The 21,435-nt window shown below is 40.5% G+C and overlaps 1 pseudogene; it reads right to left on the bottom strand.

The window, feature by feature from the left end:
• Window positions 1–9,877: 9,877 nt before the first annotated feature.
• On the bottom strand, window positions 9,878–10,342 carry LOC130026988 (NEDD8-like; annotated as a pseudogene).
• Between the last annotated feature and the right edge of the window lie 11,093 nt (window positions 10,343–21,435).

Genomic DNA, 21,435 nt, shown 5'->3' with positions numbered 1-21,435 from the left:
ACAAAAGGATATGCAGAGGAATCTTGCTGCTGATGAAGAGCTATTCCAAGATGGAGATCATACATAGGTTTAGCAGTGTTGACTTCTCCTCACAAGGGTGGGACACTTACTACCACTGCTGAATAACCAGTCTGTCATCAGTATAAACCCATGCTTACTACCACTGCTGAATAACCAGCAGCATAAACCAGCAGCATAACTAACATAAACCAACACTGAGTCCCCAACAGGACAACATTTCTGAGAGAGATCAGCCAGTTAAAGGGTGGCAGATTAATTATCTTAGACCACTTCCAGGATCGAAGGAGCAGCGCTTTGGAATCAACATTCAAATTGAATGTGCCTTCTCTTACACACAAACCTTTTGCCAACGCATTCATTCAAGCTCTTACAGAATACTGATCCATCTTGATTAATTTCACAGCAAAAAATGTGTGGTAAGTCTTATATGAAATTCACATGTTCACAGTCTTATATGGAATTCACAGTCTTATATGGAATTTATATGTGAGGAACATGTCTTAGCATGTTCCCCACCATCCTCAAGCAGTTGGTTTGAAAACATGGTAGAATAGTAGAACGGCCTTTTGAACACTGTAGTGCCAATTAGGTGGTAATATTCTTTCGGGGAAAGAGCAAAGGTTCATAGAATTATTTATGATAACAAAAAAATGTGGAGTTGCATTATTCATAAAAGCCAAGCAACCCAAATGTCAATCAGCTGATGAATGGGTGAGTAAATTCTGTACATTAATGAAATAGTTTCCAGGCATAAAAATTAAAGAAAAACTGACATATGCTATAATATGGATGGGCTTTGCAAAAGTATGCTAAATGAAATAAGCCGGAATCAAAAGATCACATTTTAAAATTTTATTCCATTCATATGAAGCTTATAGAATAGACAAACCTATGAATATAGAGTGGATCAGTGGTTGTCAGTGACTTTGGGGGAGGACATAATGAGTGTTTGTTGCTATTATGTGCAATGTTAACCTGAGACTACCAGGGTATGGTCCCAAAACAAATGAAAATTCCTGTAAAAGTGATATTGTTAGCGCGCAGTGCATGAATGTGATAATATCCACTGACTTGTACACTAAATAGAGCTGCCTGAATGGTGTGTTTGTGTGTGTGTGTGTGTGTAGGTTTACTTTATACAGGAATTTGATAAGGCCATTTCATCAGGGAATCCTTTAATATCTTTAAATTTTTCCTCTCGAGTTAATCAAATGCTGAGAAAACCACCGTTCCATTTCCTGCCTGAAGGATAAAGGCTGCCTGCTATCTGTTCTTCCAAATCAAGAGAATATATAATATAAAAACCCTTAGTTAATCATTTTTTTAAGTCACTGTATCACCGTATCACTGTCATCCCGTCGTTCAGCGATTTGCTTGAGTGGGCACCAGTAACATCTCCATTGTGAGATTTGTTACTGTTTTTGGCATATCAATAGCATTTTAAAAATATATATTATAATCCTGCCCTCATTTCCTGTGCATCCCTAGTCCAGAAACAGTTTTCTTCACTCTCTTCACAGAACTTTTTGTTTTGTCAGACTCTGGCCAGATTTGGGGTGGGAGGAAGTAAACTAACAATGAAGAGGTTGAGGGACAGGACTTTCAAGTAATCGCTTTGAGTTGACTTTCACCTTACCTTCTGAGGTTCTCAGTGCCCCCAATTCTGAGGTCCTTGGCATTTCTATTATATAAATCTGGTTGCCTCTCAGCTTTCGCTTGTTTGCTTAAAACTCATCTTTCTCCTGTATGTTAAATTAATTATCACTTGTCCATCTGCTTCCAAATTTCCATAATTTTGTTATTGCGTTCTTCCTTCTGTTCTCATCTGGGTAAATATATTGTTTTTCCAAAAGTATGCAAGTAAAATTTAAAAGCAACAAAGGCTGGAGAAATAGTAAAGGGGATAAGGTGTTTGCCTTGAATGCAATCTATCTGGGTCTGATACCCAGCATCACATACAGTTTCCTGGCCGTTCTAGTAGTGAAAACTAAGCACAGAGCCAGGAATAAACCCTGAGACCACCTGCATGTGTCCCAAAACAAATAAGAACACATACACCCCAAACAGTCAACAAACCAAAACAACAAACCTCTTTATTGTTATTTTAGTGGGAATTTGGGAAGTAAAGTGAAATGCATTTGTTTAATACATCACCTTTACCTAGGACCAATGGATAGAATTTCTAAAGCTCTATTCTTTGCTCCAGGGATATTCTCTACATGATCATAAATATTAGATAAATAACATTTAATGTCATGTATTTGTACCTCATTCAGTGGTTTTAGTATTGGTTTCACACCTAGCTGAGGAATACCTCTTTCTCAGAGTCCATGAATTTTTTTCAATAGAGTTATTCTTTTCTTAAGGGTTTAGTATGGTGCCTGAGAATTTTGCCAGGAAATTCTTGATTCATATGATCTTTGGTATTTGCGGATCTATAATTGCTCAAAGTCATTGTTCTCTTTAATTATTATATAGCAATGTAACTATATTACTATAAAACCATAAACTATTGAACTCAGTCTTAAGTGACTTCAGTATATATTTTAAGAATTTTTAGTAAAGTGTTTATTTGAGGTAAAATAGTTTTATTTAAAGAAATGTAGTTAGAGGGAGCTGGAGCTACAGTGCGACAGTGCCAGAGTACTTAGAGGAATATGAGAGGAGAGAAAGACAGAGAGGAATATGTTCTAGAAATATCACAGGTTTCTCCAGAAGGGCAAAAGCCAGCGGTACATTTCTAAGATTGAGATGTGGACCAATCTACATTGTAAGAAATAAGCCATAAAGTGCTGTCACAGTCACTGTCCTCCTGTTCATCGATTTGCTCGAGCAGGCCCAGTAACGTCTCCATCGTGAGACTTGTTACTGTGTTTGGCATATTGAATACATCATGGGTAGCTTGCCAGGCTTTGCTGTGTGGGTGAGATACTCATGGGTAGCTTGCCAGGCTCTCCGAGAGGGGCGGAGCAATTGAACCCGGATCAGCCAGGCCAGCTGCGTGCAAGGCAAATGCCCTGCCACTATGCTATCACTCCAGCTATAAAGTAAAAGAAAGAAATTATGCATAACAGTCTAAGATTCGGGCCAATGTCCAAGGTGAAGAAAGACCAGTAAAAGTTAATTTCTTAGGGTGGTTAGACAATACAAGGGTTAAGGCTCTTGCCTTGCACACAGCTGACCCTGGTTTGATCCCTAGCACTAAATATGGTATCCTGAGTATGTCCAGTAGTGATCTCTGAGCACAGAGCCAGGAGTAATCCCTAAACACCTCTAGGTATGGCAAAAAAATCAAGTTAATTTCCTTAATGCTTAGATTATTAAAATAGCCCTAAATAAATTATCTGTTTAAAAATATTAAACACAACATTCCATCTGTGGAATACATAGAGAGCTATACAGATGTAGAATTATATATTCATTGATATTTTCCATATATATTCTCACATATATAGGTGTATGTAAAGTATATACAGTTAAAGCGAAGAATATATTAAAGATGTATAAACAATATATACATATATAAGAGATAATTGTAATCATCGTAACTCTAAGGATCTTTAATATATGTCTTTGTATATTTCATAGTCTAAAAACTGTAGAATAGATGGAAATGATTTGTAAATACTTTTGATGATTTTTATTTTTTTTACAACTTACAACTTTTGTTTTAATAAGAGGTCATACCCTTGTGCTAGGCTACATAGCTTTAAGGCTACAAGGTCTCCCCAACAAATCTGGGGAAGGGGTAGTCAGGCATTACTCCTGCCTCTGTGCTCAGAGATCATTCCTGGACATGCTCAGGGTACCATATGAAGTGCTGGGGATCAAACAGGGGTTAACTGTGCGCAAGTTCCTGTCCTCAAAAGCACCAATGGTTGTTATGAATGCAAGAATCTACATATGTGGAAATATTGAACTGAATTACCCCTCTGGTCCCTTCCCATTTATATATTTCCTAATGAATATTTAGGAAAAAATTTTAGTTTGTCAAGTACTACTGTAAGTTAATTTCTAAAACCTGATAAAACTTCACTGTAAGTTTCACATATAATCAATTAATTTTCTTTTGAAATTGTTGTCCAGTTTTGCATTAGATCGTCTGCCTTGTGGGTTTTTTTTGTTTTATCTTTTTGTCTTAATGACTAGCTTGGGCTGTTCATAAAAGGGATGACTCATTTATTTACTTAATCTATCTCAATAATTGATGCAGTTCATTGAATCCAGTGATTCAGCTGGTATGATTGATATTAAAAGTAAATGTAGCTGAAATAAGTATTGCAATCATTCAAAAGTCTTTTTTGTTGCAGTGTTGTGACTCCCCTGAATTAAGATGTTTTTAGAGAGCCATAGTAAGAATAAAGTGGGAAGGGTACTTGCCTTATACATGGCCTATGGGGGTTCAGTCCCTGACATGCCATATAGTTTCGTTAGCCCACCCAGGAGTGATCCCTGAGCTCAGAGCCAGAAGTATGCCTGGAGTATCACTATGTGTGGCCACCAAAATAAAGAAATATTTTGGAGAGCAACAACTCAGTGGCCAGAGACACCCAAGCAGGTCTAACCTAGGTATTCTGTGTTCAACAAGTACAGTTCACCACTTTCACATAATGAGATTCCCCATTAGGTGGTATTTTAGTGAACACTTCTAGGTTAAAAGCAAATATTGAAAACTACTCCACTTACCTAAATTGACCAAAGTCATCATTTTTTTGTTCTCAATTGTTCTCACTCATCCTTTTCTCACCCATTTATCAATTATTCAACATAAGTTGAATGATTCTTGAATAAACCTAACACTTCCATGTGTCACATACTAAGAAGAAACTCCTGTCCTCAAGAGATACACCTTGTATCTCTTGAATCTGTGAATCACCTTGAGATACACAGTTGCAGAGTTGATTTTCAGACATACAATGTTACAAAACCCATCCCTTCACCAGTATACATTTCTCACCAATATCTCCAGTTTCTTCTCCTCCCCCGATACCTGCCTCTTTGGCAAGCACTTTTCTTCTCTCTCTGTCTCTCTGTCTCTGTCTCTCTGTCTCTCTGTCTCTCTGTCTCTCTCTCTCTCTCTCTCTCACACACACACACACACTCTCTCTCTCTCTCTCTCTCCCCGACACACACACTCTCTCCCCTTCCCTTTGGGCATTATGGTGGCGGGGTTACTTTGATATGTAGCTTGGGGGTCATTTCTTTTTGTTACCTTCTTAAGATAACCAAACAAGTAAGAATTTATTTTGAACAAATTTTCAGTCATAATATCCTATAAAATCAAATGTGGGTGATACTCAGAATTTGATAATGAGATCATGAGATCAGAGATCAGAGAAGATGAAACTGAAGTTGACTGCTAACACTGCCCTATCCCTATGTAGTTCCCTTAAACCTTTCAACCAACCAGAGACACAAGGTAGGGATTGCTAAAAGTGTGGGGGCCATGCTTGGCCATCGCTTAATCCTGTGTCTGTGCTTAGAGATCACTGCTGGTGGTGTTCAAGGCACCATATGTGGTGCTAGGGATCAAATCCAAGATTGGTCCCTAACCTTGCAATCCTTATCCTTGTTACCTCTCCAACCTAAGAATTCTTATCTTTTTAGGAGGTCAATTTGCTTAGTCCAAGACTGATAAGGACCTAAATTCTTCTCAGTGGTGTGATGGAAGCGATAGTACAGTGGTAGGGCATTTGCCTTGTGCGCAGCCAGTCTGGCTGAGCCGGGTTCAATTCCTTTGCCCCTCTTGGTGAGCCCCGCAAGCATCTCGCCCACACAGCAAAGCCTGGCAAGCTACCTGTGACATATTCAATATGCCAGACACAATAACAAGTCTCACGATGGAGATGTTACTGAGCCCGCTTGAGCAAATTGATGAACAATGGGAGGACAGGTGTGATGGGGAGAGTGAACAAGAGGGAACCAAGCGTGTTCATCCTGATATTTAATCATGCACTAGAAAACTTCTTGTTGCTCAACTGCCTGATCACAGAACTTCCATATCCAGTAACGATCCTTATTTCAAGCATCTCCCTACTCAAAGAAAGGGGGAAAATTACTAAGTAGTTCCTACAACTGAATCGGACGTTTACATTTGAATAGATGTGGCTCACTGCCGGCAGTTTCTATCTTCGTTGTCTACGCACCAACATCTAATTATGATGAAGGAGAAATTGAGAAGTTCTACTTGGAGCTGGAGAAGTTCTATAAAGAAGACCACACCTTCTACAAGATCATTGTGAGTGATTTTAATGCCAAGATAGGACTGAGAAGATCAGCTGAAGAACTTCACATTGGGACCCATGGCCTAGAATGGAACGAACAGAGTGACAGACTGTCTGAGTTCATCATGTCGACCAAGACCATCCATGGTAACTCACAGTTCCAGAAGCTGAATCTAAATGTCGGACATGGGAGTCCCGGTGGACGATTCCACAATGAAATAGACCACGTCATATTCAATCAACGGTTTTGCCTGACCGATGTCACTGTTGTCCCAAAATTCCAAACGGGATTGGACCACCATCTCCTTCGTGCAAAATTATACTTCACAGAGCAGGGAGAAAGGGCTGCAAAGTTTCAAAAGAGAACTCCCAGAATGACCACCAACTGGGAGCTCTTTGGTACTATTGCGGCAACATGGGAAGATGCCATTGTTGACAACATTGATGAGGAATACGATCGACTGGTACAGCACCTCCATGATTGTGCGAGGAACGTCAAGAGAGAGATAGCCTCAAAAAACGCCTGTCTTCGAAAACTCGAGCTTATTCACCAACGTGGTTTGGCACATGCCTCAGGCAAACGCAAGCGAATGTCCGAGCTCGCAAAGCAGTGCAGAGATGCGATCAAGGAAGACCTCAAAGAGAGAAGAGCAGAAGTGCTGGTAGATACGGCAGAAGCTGGGAAAAGTATTCGTAACGCCCGCCTGTCCTTCGCCAACTACAAGACCAAGATGACTGCCCTCCGACGTCCTGATGGGTCTGTCACATCTTCCAGAACGGCAATGGAGAAGATTATCCATGACTTCTACTCAAATCTCTTTGATAGCCAGGTCCACTTGCCGACATACCAAATTCCACAGCATGGATATGTTGTTCCCAATGTTCTCCCTTCCGAAACCCGACACGCCATTTCGTCAGTAAAGAAACCAACAGCACCCGGCCCAGACAAGGTCAGACCTGAACACCTGAAGAACCTGCCGTCAGTACTCATCAATACGCTGGCTCGGCTCTTCACATGCTACGTGTCTGAATGCAAGGTTCCATCCCAATGGAAAACCAGCAGGACTGTACTAATGTACAAGAAGGGAGACATCCATGACATTGGGAACTATCGCCCGATCTGTCTATTGTCTGTCATCTACAAGTTGTTCACTTGAGTCATCCTAACTAGGATTGGCAGAACACTAGATGAAGGACAACCATGCGAGCAAGCCGGGTTCCGCAAAGGGTTCAGCACCATCGACCATATCCACACAATAACCAAGCTCATTGAGGTTTCTTGGGAGTTCAGGATGCTGCTCTGTCTAATGTTCATTGATTTAAAGAAGGCCTTTGATTCTGTTGAGACGGAAGCGGTCATTGAAGCCCCAGCCAATCAAGGCATTCAAGCTCAATACAGCAAGATCCTCTGTGAGCTGTATTACAGATTCACTACCAGGATCTCACTATTCTACAAAGAAGTAATCATTGATGTCAAGAGAGGGGTTCGGCAGGGTGATACCATTTCACTGAAACTCTTCAGTGCCACCCTCGAGAACATCATGCGACGACTGGAATGGGAAGGAATGGGAGTGAAGATAAGATGGCTGGCAACTACACCACCTCCACTTTGCTGATGACATTGTTTTAATAACACCAAACATTAGCCAAGCGGCACAAATGCTGGCCAACTTCGACCGTGAGTGTGGAAAGGTCGGACTACAGCTGAATCTTACGAAGACAATGTTTATGAGAAATAGCCTCATTCCTGACGCCCCATTCGCTCTCAATGGAAGGACCATGTCTGAATGCAACAGCTATGTGTACCTAGGTTGAGAAGTCAACATGACAAATGACCTGGCACCCGAGCTGTGCAGGAGGGAGAGAGTGGCTTGGAACACCTACAAGAGTGTCAAAGAAACAGCTAAGAGGATGAAGAACCTCTGGCTCCGGGCACATCTCTTTGATTCCACTGTTCTTCCTGCATTAACATATTTCCAGAGACCTGGGACCTACGCAAACAGGATGAGAACGCTATTTTGGTCTCCCAAAGAGGAATTGAAAGAGCTATGCTTGGAATATCACGTTTCACTCAAATGAGAGAAAGAATCCGGAGTTCCGACCTCCGTCAACGATCAAGAATCAGGAATGCTGTCTCGTTTGCCAAGATGTCAAAAATCAGATGGGCTGGTCACGTAATGAGATTTAAAGATGATCGCTGGACTAAAGCTGTTACTGACTGGATTCCATGGGATGTCAAAAGACTGCGTGGCCGCCCACCTACCAAATGGTCAGACTTCTTCATCAACATCATGAGTGATTGGCTTGAGGTTCTTCGTGTTCCTAGAGCGAACAGATGCCATTGGGCTTCACTAGCATGCGACAGGGACAAATGGATACATTATTGGCGCCCACTTGAGCAAATTGACGATTAACGGGAAGTCAAGTGATCAAGTGATCAAGTTCCTACATAGAGAGAGGTAAAAGTAAGACAAACAGACTAGACTTCTAATGACCAGAGATGCTGATTGTGGTGGAGAACAACTTGAATAAAATAATAAACACTCTAGATTTCAAGTAAACCACAAATTGCACTTCCTGGATATAAAGAAAACAGCTTCTGGGCTTGCTCGTTAAGCCTGTGTTCTCTGTTGAACATGCATCTTACTTGCTTGTTTCTATGTTCTTTGCTTGCCTGTTTCCACTCTGAAGCCCTTGATTCTTTCTCTTTCCTCATATCTTTCTAAATAAGTTTAAATAAAAACTATCTTGCTTCACCAAAAAAGAAAGAAAGAAAACTCAACATCCAAATAAAAAATTCAGTGTATGAACTGTATTTTAGATAATACTATTTATTTCTAATCAGGAAAAATGGGCCAGAGATATAATAATAGGAATTAAGTCACTTGGCTTGCGAAATCTCACTTTGGTTTGGTTCCTGGCACAATTATGGTTCCCTGAGAACTGCTAGGGGTCACTCCTGAGTACAGAACCAGGAGAACCTCAGCGTTGCCAGGTATATCCTACCCTCCCAGAGGTCACTGTATCACTGTATCAATGTCATCCTGCTGTTCATCGATTTGCTCGAGCGGGCACCAGTAATGCCTGCATTCGTCCTAGCCCTGAGATTTTAGCAGCCTCTCCTTACTCATCCTTCCCAAAGGTGTCACATTGGAGGCTCTTTCAGGGTCACGGAAATAGGCCCACGATTGTTACTGTTTTTGGCATACCGAATATACCACGGATCACTTGCCAGGCTCTGCCATGCAAATGGGATACCCTGGGTAACTTCTCAGGCTCTCCAAGAGAGACAGAGGCTTTTGGGGTGATCTCTAATCGCTTTTACAGGTGTTCCCAGTCTCCAGGAAAAACTGCATCGATGTCTTCCGAGAGCTCTCATCCAGGAGATTTAAATAAATCTATATAATTTATTTACTTCTTTGCCAGAAAGTATTTATTTACAACCTGGAAAACAGTCATAAGAGAGGGAAGCACTGCATCCTGGGGCCCTCACTGTCTGCCCCTGTAGACACACAAGACCGGACATCCAGAAGAAGGGGCAGTCACTCTGACATCTCAGAGAATGGGAGGATAAGTGATGTCTCAAGATGAGGGACAGGGCAAAGGAGGTAAAATGGAAGATGGTCTATCACTCACTGCCTCAGACCAGCTCCTCCTCTCAGGGTGACACTCAGTGGAGAACTGAACCACCTCGGATCTTGTAATCAGCTGCTGTTTTTTCTTTTCTTTACTTCTCTTTTCTTTTCTTTTCCTTTCTTTTCTTTTCTTTTCTTTTTTTCTGGCTCGAGGCAAAGAGCAATTGCAAGAGGCCTCCTTTTATTCTATTTTTTAATTTTTTTGATTTTTAAATGAATCACCGTGAAGTACAGTTACAGACTTACAAACTTTTGTGCTTACGTTTCAGTCATACAATGATCGAGGACACAGCTGCTGTCTTTTCACCATTCATCTGTTTCCCCCGTAGGCAAGTTGCTGCTGCTATGTTGGGGGGTTCCCTCTTTCTCCTTCACCTGCTCCTTGATTCGCTCCACCTTCTCTGTGGGTGTAGTGTCAATCTCCATCTCCTTCCCAGTCAGTGTCTTTACTTTAATAAGCATCTTCTACCTAGTTCGGGCAGCACACTGATAAATCACTATCTCTCCTGCTGCATTCGCTGCTGCCACTTCCAGCATTCCCCAAATCCATATAATTTAGTAAATGTATGATATCATTGAGTTTGGGAGGGTTTGAGCCACTCCCAGCAGTGTTTAGGGACTAGTCCGGATCCAGTTCTTGGGGGTTGCTCCTGGGAGTGTTTGGGGAACCCATCTGATGTGGGTATTTTATTCTTAGAATATTTCTGATAACTATTTTAAGCTCCTTGATAGCCGTAGATCTATGCAGCTTTTCTATTTCCTTCTGGCTCAGCCTTGGGCGCTCCATTTTTCTATATTCTTTGATTTAGCAATGTAAACTTATTCATAGTATTACCTTTTGCATTTTGAAGTACTTGTTATAATTTCTCCCCTTAAAATTTTGATTTATCTCATTTCACAATGCTTTTTCAGCATGGCTGATGGGGGGGGGTAAAGTCTAAATAATAATGGTGCAACTTTTATTGAAACAATGAAGCTAGTCAAAGTAGATAGAGTGTAAACTAGAATTCATCTGCCCCACAGGCATTGGGGGTGGGTGGGGGTTTATTGGGGTTCTTCGTGGTGAAAAATAAATATTGGTAAAGGGAAATGTGATTGATATTTGCATAACCGAGACCTAAACCTGAAAGCTTTGTAACTTTTCCCACAGCGATTCAATAAATAAATAAAAATTTTGATTTATCAGGATTTTCTCTCTTTTTCTCCTTTTGAATCTCACCAGGGGATTATTTATCTTATTAACTCTTTCAAAAAAAACCAGCTCTTGGTTCCACTGACCTACTGACTTGATTTTTTTTTTCTTTTTCGGTCAAACCCGGTGATGCACAGGGGTTACCATGGATGGTCTTGATTGACATGATGAACTCAGACAGTCTCTCACCCTGTTCGTTCCATTCTAGGTTATGGGTCCCGATGTGGAGTTCTTTGGCTGATCTTCTTGGTCCTATCTTGGCATAAAAATCACCGACAATGATCTTGTAGAAGGTGTGATCTTCTTTATAGAACTTCTCCAGTTCCATGTAGAACTTCTCAATTTCTTCTTCATCATAATTGGATGTTGGTGCATAGACAACGAAGATAGAAACTGCCGGCAGTGAGACACATCTATTCAAGTGTAATCTTCTGATTTGGGTTGTTAGACATTCGAATGAATCAATGATCATGGCCAAGTTCGTGTTGACAAGGACGCGAACACCACTGACAACTCTTTGTCACATATTTCAGGGAACAGTTCTTCTCCAGTGTCGAAAACGGCATGATGTGATTGATCCCTTCTTGTCTCGGTCAGACCAATGATGCCGTACTTGATCTTTCGAGCTTGCACCATCAGGTCCTCAATGGATGCATCCGATGCCAGCGTACGTGCATTGAAAGTACAGACAGTCATTTTTGTCCTTCTTCGTTTTGGCAGCCTAGTTCGACCTTGAGATTTTATAAGCCTCTCCTTCCTCATCCTTCTTAATGCTGCCATATTGGTGACTTTCTCAGGGTCAGGGGAATGAGACCCATTCACAAAACCTACATACCAGAATATTTAGCAGATTAATATCTCGGTCAGGTTCATCCCAGAACCATGGAGTCAACCTGAGGGTATGGCAACCATTTTGGATTGTGGGAGCAAGCAGTTGCCAGGGGGCTCTGTTTGGGTGGGCACCGGGCTGACATGCCACCCTTCAATGTGCTCTGGTCTGTTCAGTCTTACATGGGTCCGAGATTCATTGCAGCTTTTGATCTCTTTCGATATTTATATATGGGTCTCTGAAGTGAGGCTGGTAGTCAAGCTTACATGGTGAAATTTGAGTTGGTTCCTGTGGGTGACTGCTGGGACTTCTGTATAGGGAGTATAGGGAAGTTGGGAGAGATAGCACATCTTGACCCCAAGAAAGCCTGGTGATTTCAGTCACAAAACCCACATATCTAAATTTTCAGCAGGCTAACATCTCAGAGAGATTCATCCCTAGATGGTGGAGCCTGGCAGGGGCATGGCAGTAGTTTTGGATTGTGGGAGCAAGAGGCAGCTCGGGGCTCTGTTTCAGCAGACACTGGGATAACTCACCCCCCACTCCTGTCTGATGTTGTCCCAGTTGTTCAGCCTTGCACAGGCCCAAGATTAACTGCGCCTTTTTAATCTCTTTTGAGGTTTATTTATGAGTCTCTGAAATAAAGCCAATAAATGAACTCTCATGGCTGAACCAGAGATGGTTTGTGTGTGTGGCTCCCACATACCTAATTTATGACAGTTTGGTTACTCTGGAAACTTGATTCTGAGTTACTGGAGTCTGGCCAGAGGCATAGCAGTGATTTTGGAGTGTTAGGAATCCCCAAAACAACCTCAGGCTGCTGATGCATTCACCATGTGGGGCCAACTTGACCTGCTGTTGATGCCATGACCCTTGGGCCCAGTCACAGTGGCAGCAGCAGCAGTCACGGGAGGGACCAGGACCCGGGATTAGGGCTGCTACGTACAAACCTTGGGCACTCCAGACAGGCTGTATTCACCAGTCCAGCAGAACCTAACCAGGGTACACATGCTCCCATCCTTGGTCTCCTGACAGTTAATGCTCAGGAAGGTTTTCCTACATAATATGCTGTGGGCAGCGCAGGCTGGTCTGGAGAAGAAATGGCAGTAGAAACATCTCACCAGTGGTGAATTTCCAGAACCCATGGTAGGAACCTGGGGCGCCCCCTCAACTCCAGGCCCATGCTCTGCGGTGGTGCTGAGTTGTACCCAAAGATTCCTATTCAGACATGCTAAAACTGCCACCATCTATAGCATCAAGAACTGTGATAGCTCTGCCAGCTGGTGGCAACCACCATCACACAGTCCCACTCTGGACCAGAGTTCCATGGCCTGGTGATGGGCCGGTTTCGCTTAGTGGCGCTCTTCCTGAGACAGAATATCCAAGGGGCACCCATATTCACTCACACAGAAATTTTATTATCCAATCGGCTGCCCAGAGTCACTATTGTTGCTCTGCCAGCTCTGGTTCTTGCTGCTATGTTGACCAGAAATCTAGTCTTTTACTATAAGTCTGATATGTCATGAGAGTAAGTCTCTCCTAAGCAGAATAAGGCTAGGTTAAGTTTTTCATCTATCTACGTACTCTGTGCCTTTTAATTAGTGAGTTCAGATCATTGACATTTAATAAAATTACTAGTATAAAGAAATTTCATAGCATCTTTTTGTTATGTTCTAATATTTCTGTAGTTTCAAATGTCATTTTTTCTTTAGCCTTTTATATGAGACCATTTAGTGCATCTTGCAGTGATGGCTTAATGACGAAAAATTCTGTTAGCTGTTGTCTTTAGCTTCTTCAGCTGATGTACTAATTTCTTTAGTTAATGTACTCTTTGTAGTACATCGTGAAATTTTCATGAAAAGATACAATTTAGAGAAAGACTAGGAACTATAAAACTACAAACAAAACAGGGTATCCAAGCATAGTGACCAAAGATGGGAAGTACTTAAGTGCTGGAAGTTAGAGTTAGTTTGAAGCCTGGTGGATTTACAACTAGCTGACAGTGTAGAACTAACAATTCCACCACCCATCTGCCTTTTTATTAAAGTAAACAAGGGAATGAGAGGATTGAAGTGCGGCATTTAAGGATTTCAGTGAAATTAATAGATGTACTTCTTTCCTATGAGGCATTTCCCAAACTAAGAGACACATATTCCTTTCTATCTTTTAGTTTTGGGGTCACACCAAGGAATTCTTAGGGGTTATTCCTGGCTCTGTGCCTCAGAGATCACACCTAACATCTCAGGGGAACATACAGAGAGCAGGAATTGAACTGGGGTCATCCAAGTGCAAAGCATGCCCCTAAAACATGAATTTTCATGCCACTAAAACATGAATTTCTAGAGAAATCCTTGTATCTGTTGGAGATTTTTTCTCATCAGAAAAACTCTAATTTGTTTCTCAAAGAATGCTTAGTGAGCTATAGAACCTGCAAGCGCAAATAGACTATCATCATAATTGTATGGAAAGAGACTTCATGAAGACTGTGTTGTGAAATGAAGAATTCTCTTATAGGATGATTATGTATTTGTTGTCCAAATTGGCGTCTTTAATTATTTCTGGAAAGCCATAATTGAGGACTTTCCCAGGTCAGAGTGTCTGAGTAGTCTATTATTACAGAGAGTATGATACATGAATGCTAGATAGTTTTAATGTACTTACTCTATGGGTGTTTAATTTTTAAAGCCCCCTAACTGGATATGCAAACTCCAATGGAGAATATTTCAAATTCGAATGATTGACTAATCATAATCCCACTCTCCTAAGGGTACATTGGCTTCAGTTATTTTTGTTAATTAGCATAGCAAAAATGAAAATTAGAAAATTTTCATTAATGAAGTCAGTGGTGCTCAATATAAATGAATGGGTTGGTTATTGTACAGTAGTTCCCCATTGTATTAAGAGGGTTTAAGTACTCAGGTAATTCATGAATCAGGCTATTTGAAATATCCCCTTAGGTTTAGAATAACAAAGAGACAGTTTCCAGTTTCCTAATGGAAGAATTTTTTTAACTTGGTTCTAACATATAATTGCATCTGCTTCATGTGAACCTTTTATATCTGACTACAGGAAGCAAGGATTTGATTAAAGCCAAAGTACAGATTGTAAGCATTTTTTTTCACCTTCTATAAGGATTGTGAGTCTCCGGCACAGCCATAGCCCCAGAGGCACATGGACCTAATTTGGAACCCAGCAGCTTCTGGCAGGAATGTGAATGGACTATACATTAAGCTACGGTGCTGTGCCCCCACTCCCCCCGGGAGGGAAAGGGTGTCTGTCTCTTACGCCATTTTCCCCCCTGGTGGCATGGTGGCTGCCACCTCAGAGCTTATTGGATAGCCAGGTATGAGCCGGCGGTGATGGGACAACTGAGGCCTCATGGGATGGGGGTGGAACCTGCCTGTCCTTCTTGCCCTGCCAAGACTATGAGTTGCCCGCTCCCCGCACCCCCCCCCCCCCCCCAAGAGCAGGTCTCTAACACAGCCATGGAGCCAAAGCCAATCTCAGAACTATTCGCCTTTGGGCAGAAATCCCTCCTGACATAATTAGTAAAATATCAGAAATCCAAAATCACGCGGCTGCTACCTCGGCTGCAAGACATCATATGGTCTTCATAACCAGCAATACAAAACAAATAATTTCATGATGTCTTTTGAGCAGGTTTGATTGTTTTGGGAAAATTTCAAATGATGGTTCATCTTTTGTCGAAATAATGAATGTAATCAGATTAGAGAGAGAGAGTTAAGTGGAAATTATCTGCCTCACAGGGAGGGGTGGCATGGGGGGTGTATATTGGGGTTTTTGGTGGTGGAAAATATGTACGGTGAAGGGATGGGTGTTCGTTAATTAGATGATGGAGACTTAAACCTGAAAGCTTTGTAACTGTTCTCACAGTGATTCAATAAATAAATTAAAAAAAATAAATACAAAGAAAAAGTGATAATAAAATGAATGAAAAAAAGGAGTATAGGTCACTATCATGATCACGATCATCCTGTTGTTTGTCGATTGCCTCGAGCAGGCACCAGTAACATCTTCTTCTTCCTAGCCCTGAGATTTTTAAAAGAGCCATATTCAATGCTCTTTCAGGGCTAGGAGAATGGGACCTACCATTGTTACTGGTATTTGGCATATTGAGTATGACACAGGAAGTTTACCAGACTCTGCTGTGTGGGCAGGACACTTTCGGTAGCCTGCCGGGTTCTCCAAAGTAAAAATGAGATAATAAGATGTCGTGCGGCTGCGTGCTTCTGGGAGCTGGGTTTTATAGTCTCTGGTTCTTGGCTGTTGATGGAACCACCTGGCGCCGACAGCAGCTGGTGGGTGTAACACCTACCTACTGGCAGATGGGGGATCTGGGTGGAGAAGGCCCAGTCCTGATCCGAGCAGGCTTGGAGATCTCAGCCCCAGGACCCACATGCCTGGGTTCCTCTGCCGGTTCCTTCATGCATGAGATTTGTCTGGACATGTGGAGAGTGGTGGCAGCATGGCTGTGGCTGGTTCTGGAGGTCTTTGGCTGCCAGGGCTCTGCTCGGGGTGGGGAGGGAAACTCAACCCGCCTCCCTCCAAGGGGCCCCCGTGAGGACAGCCAGGCACGGGGGCAGGAGACTCTGAGTGAGTATAGGTAGCAAGTTTATTACAGCCACATGGTAACAAAGGATGTGCATGGGGAGGGCGAGGCTCTACGTAGTTCTTATCTATCACTTCAGATAACTACTAAGAATATCTTTTTTTAAATTTTATTTTATTGAATCACCATGAGATATGGTTACAAGCTTTCATGTTTGAGTTACAGTCACACAAGATCAAACACCATTCCCTTCAGCAGTGCACATTCCCCCCACCAATATCCCCAGTATACCCCCCTTTCCCACCCTCCCACTGCCTCCATGGCAATTTCCCCCATACTCTCTCTCTACTTTGGGGCATTAGGGTTTGCAGTACCTGAGATGTCATCATGTTTGGTCCTTTATCTACTTTCAGCACACATCTCCCATCCTGACCGATTCCTCCAACCACATTTTTTAGTGATCCCTTCTCTATTCCAGCTGCATTCTACACTCCCCCGCCCCATGCCCCCCACCCCACCCCGCTGATGAGGCAGGCTTCCAACTATGGAGCGATCTTCCTGGCCCTTGTATCTATTGTCAGATACTTTCCAAGAATATCTTAAGTGGCTTAAACCAGTGTGTGGCACTTGTCAGCCTCTTCTGAAAAGGAAGTCAGGGTGGGGCGGGGGGAGATCTGAATTTTCTCTTCTAAGGTTTACAGGTATATTTGAACATAGAGACAGAGACTCAGGGATTTGTGACACAGGAAAGTCAATGGACTACCACATGAAATTCTTGACTTAACTGTGTTAGTCTAGGAAGTGGAGTAGAAGTGTGGCTGGCAAGTAATAAGGTGGTGAATTTCCTTATTCCTCCATTCTCTCCAAGCATAGAAGAGAAGTCCAAATAAAAGATCCCAAACTTTATAGAAAACACTGGAGCCTGGGCTGTGGGCCAGAGAGTTCACAAGAGATAAAACTGTCATTTCTAAAAAGGGCCTCTGTAACACAGGACATGAGTATAGAGTTTTACACCATTATAAGGAAATCTTTCATCATATTTCTGCAGCAACCCCACATCAATAGATTAACAGCAGAACCAGGACACAGTGGGTAATCTTTTTTAAAAGCCTGACAAGGGGTTTCCCTCTTCTACATCTTTCTCTGTTCCTTCTCCTGTTCCGTAGCTAATGGGTTCAGAAGAATGAGAAGGAATTTATGTCTCAGAGTGTGTTTCTTTTTCCTTACTCAACGTATTCAAAGAATAATTGATATTTGACCAAATATTTTGTAGGCCAACTAGTGATTTCATGATGTATCAAGACAAGAATGTTGATCAAATTCTAATTGTCTTTTCTCTCATTTTCTTAAACTCTTCACTCATTTATTATAGAAAATTCTTCTCAATATCCATGGACCTGTGACTTTAATTAGTAGTTTTAATGAGAGTACAACCAGACAGTAAGGGAAATCTTTGGGAGTATTTATATTAATACAGGCCTCCTTAGCAGTGCTGGAGGAACCCTGGGCAACCACTTTTGTTAGTGATTAGTTCTGAGATGCTGGCCTTGTTAGTTTAGTGTTCAGGCCACGATGATTGTTAGGGATTGAACTTTAGGTCTCATAATACAAAGCATGTGCTCTAACCCTTTGAGCTCCTGCCCAAGCCCTGGAATGGAATTGTGATGTTTAGCACAGAGGGTGGACATTATTGGTTTCGATTATCTAGATGGAGCCAGAGATTAAGTGCTCTACTACAAGTAGCAAAGTCTCACATAAGGCACTGTATCATGTTCTCCACGACTTTTAAACATTTTGATGTATATTCATGTAAGAAACTATAATTATCTGCTTGTGGAATGTGCCTAATGTATGTTCATAGTTTTATATATTCCACCTTTATTTTTTAATTTTAATATTTTTATTGTAGTTTAGATAGCATGATAGCATGGTTATAGTAATGCTTATGTTTATAGTTCTAATGTCAAAGGTTTCTACAACTTCACAATCACAAAAAAGCCTAGGACTTGCCTCTACTGTCCTTGTGTCACTTTTAGTCCAATTATTCCCCATTCCACTTCTCCACTTACTGCTTGAAAAACTCAGTTTCATAATCAAAGGCCAAGGATTTGTCATCATTGGATTCTGTCTACTCCCTTGTTTTCTTTCTTTATAAGCCATAGATGAGTGAGATCATTTAGAATTTATTCCTCTCCCTCTAACAATACAAAGTTCCCAAGTTGCAGCCAGCTGCAAGATTTAACCTTTTCTTCTTGCTGAGTAGTATTTTATTATATATAGACACACACATATGCACACACATACATATATATTCTAGCATATATATGTATATATATCTAGCATATATATAACATATATAAATTTGTTTATTGATATATGTATATATGGATATATATATACATACGCACACACACTGTATATTCTCTACCTCATAGCACAGCAATGAACATAGATGTACATGTATCATTTCAAATTACATTTCTGTGATCTTATAGCAGGTGACAAAAAGTGGAATCTCTGGGATTGTATAAAGTGTGTTTTTACTTTATTACTATATTTTCTAAAACATCTTTAAACTTATATATGTGTGTGTGAGAGAGAGAGGGGAGAGAGAGATGTTACTGTTATTGGTTTGATTTCTCTTTCTATACTAAAAAGCAATGATGAACAATTTTTCATATGCATACTAGCTGTGCATATGTATTCTTTGAGAAAGCATACACCAGATTTTACAGGAATGCATCTACTATGCTAATCAAAGGAGGTTGGCTACTTGCTTTGTTTAAGAAATTTGTATTTTTCTTTCAATTTCAGAAAATTACAACATTAATAGGTATGATACTTATGAGATTTAAATGGCCAGTGAAATCTACCAGTGTCAACCTGTATTTGTAACCATGGCAAATTTGTAACCACAATTTTTAAATATTCTGATGTATATGCATGTAAGAAACTATAATTATCTGCTTGTAGAATGTACCTAATGTATGTATACTCATAGTTTTATATATGAACTATGTTGATTGTAATGATAGATGAAATGAGCAGATATCTTACTTCCTTTTTTTATATGCCGAAGTGTAGTTGAGGCTGAGCAGTTGTACACTTTAAAACCAATGATAGGACTGAAGAGATAATACAGCCAGTATGCACCTGACCTGGGTTTGATCTCTGGCACCACACATGGTTCCCTGTGCCCATTCAGGAACTATCTCTGAGCCCAGAGCCCATAGCACACAGCTGGGTGTGCTCAAAGTCTCTGCCTAACATCTCCAACTACTAAACAAAACCTCTTATATTATTGTCTAATTTACAATTAGCGTTGTCAAATTTTCTTTAAAATACTGGAAGTCCAGAGTTCATGTTTCACATGTGTTAATATCTGGGCACAATTTCCATCATGACACACACAAATTCAAAATACATAAAAGGTGCCTTTAAATTTTAGATTAAAATATTTTTATATGATGTCCCTAATATTATCTATTTTATATGTCAATATTATTTATAACCCATTTAGGTAATTTTATTGAATTGCATAAAATTACCTAGTATTTATTTAGTGTTTACCTAGTATTCAAGTTATCCTGAAAAGGGTAAGGGACATTATGTAGAATTTAAAAAACACTGTGTGTGAAAAGAAATGTAGCAAAGGAAGAATTATATATTACCTATGAGCCTTATCCTTTGATGGAGGTTCTCATACTTCCTCCTTCAAATAATTCAACATATAATCTTTTAATTTAAAAAGTTATCTTCTCTTGGAAGAATTATGCTGCTAAGAAACATATTTTGTTTATTTTGTTACATGTTAAACTCATTTTCATCAAAATATATGCCCTCTGTAAGTGAAGGACCAGATGAATAGTACTGAGAAGCTAAAGCATGTGGAATATTGTAAATATTTCTAGTATTGGTAGTAATTAGTAAGTTTTCTCTCCTCAAAGCAAGAAATCTGTATTGCTTTTCAGACACTAATATATCTTTTCTTTGTTTTTCAAATATATTTTTGAAATGTGAAGTATTATTTTAATTTCTGAAACTTTAATATTTGATTGAAATGTTGCTAACAACATATGAAAATAAGATTTTAAGGTAGTATGCCCTACTGAGAAAGAACAATCAAAGATTGTATTATGTTTTTATTATTAGATTCAGAGAAAATTTTAAGACCATAAGCATCTGAATGCCTCCAGCAAGCCTTTAAAAGGTTCAAGATGAAACACTAAGTAATTTATAAACAACAGAGATATTTTATGGTTCAGAAAACTGCAGGAGAATAAATAAACAAATAAAAATGAAATAATAATCATTAGAAGGGAAGGGTTATCTGGTTTATTCTGATGTAATTGTGGTTGCTGGAGCCAGGAAGATCTTCCAGGACTGCCATCAGAACACATTATTCCCCTGCTTAAAAGTCCTCAGGGACTTGGCATTGAACTCAGAGTAAAGTTCAAAATGCACTACAAGCTGCATGATCTATTTCCTGCTGCTGTCTTCAACCTCATCTCACACTTGTGCTTCAGCCCAACTGAACTCTGTCCACTGGAGTCTTTTCTTCAGGCTCTTGCCTTAATGTCTTTGAACTACTTCCTTAGTCAGAAATCTCCATATTTCTCACCTTTCTCCTAAATAAACTTTGTGTAGGTCTCAGTATAAGTGCATTTCCCTAGGGAATACTCTACTTCTTTATTTTTTATCTTTATATTTTATTTCAGTTTGAATATAGTTTTGTTGTGAGTTAAAAAGCTGTTCATAATAGAATGGTTTCAGGCATACAGTGTTGCAACACCAGTCCTTTGACCAGTGGCCCCAGGGTCCCTACCATCCCCCAGCCTGTCCCTTTGGCAGGCATATAACAAATTTTGGCAGGCATATAATAAGTTTATATGCCTCTCACTAAAAAGTTATATGCCTTTAATAAAAAATAAAGGAAGTGTAATTACTTCCTTTATTTTTTTCTT

Source organism: Sorex fumeus, unplaced genomic scaffold, assembly GCF_029834395.1.
Source record: "Sorex fumeus unplaced genomic scaffold, SorFum_2.1 ptg000035l, whole genome shotgun sequence".
In the NCBI taxonomy this organism is placed as follows: domain Eukaryota; kingdom Metazoa; phylum Chordata; class Mammalia; order Eulipotyphla; family Soricidae; genus Sorex; species Sorex fumeus.
This window is presented reverse-complemented; position numbering and strand designations above follow the sequence as displayed.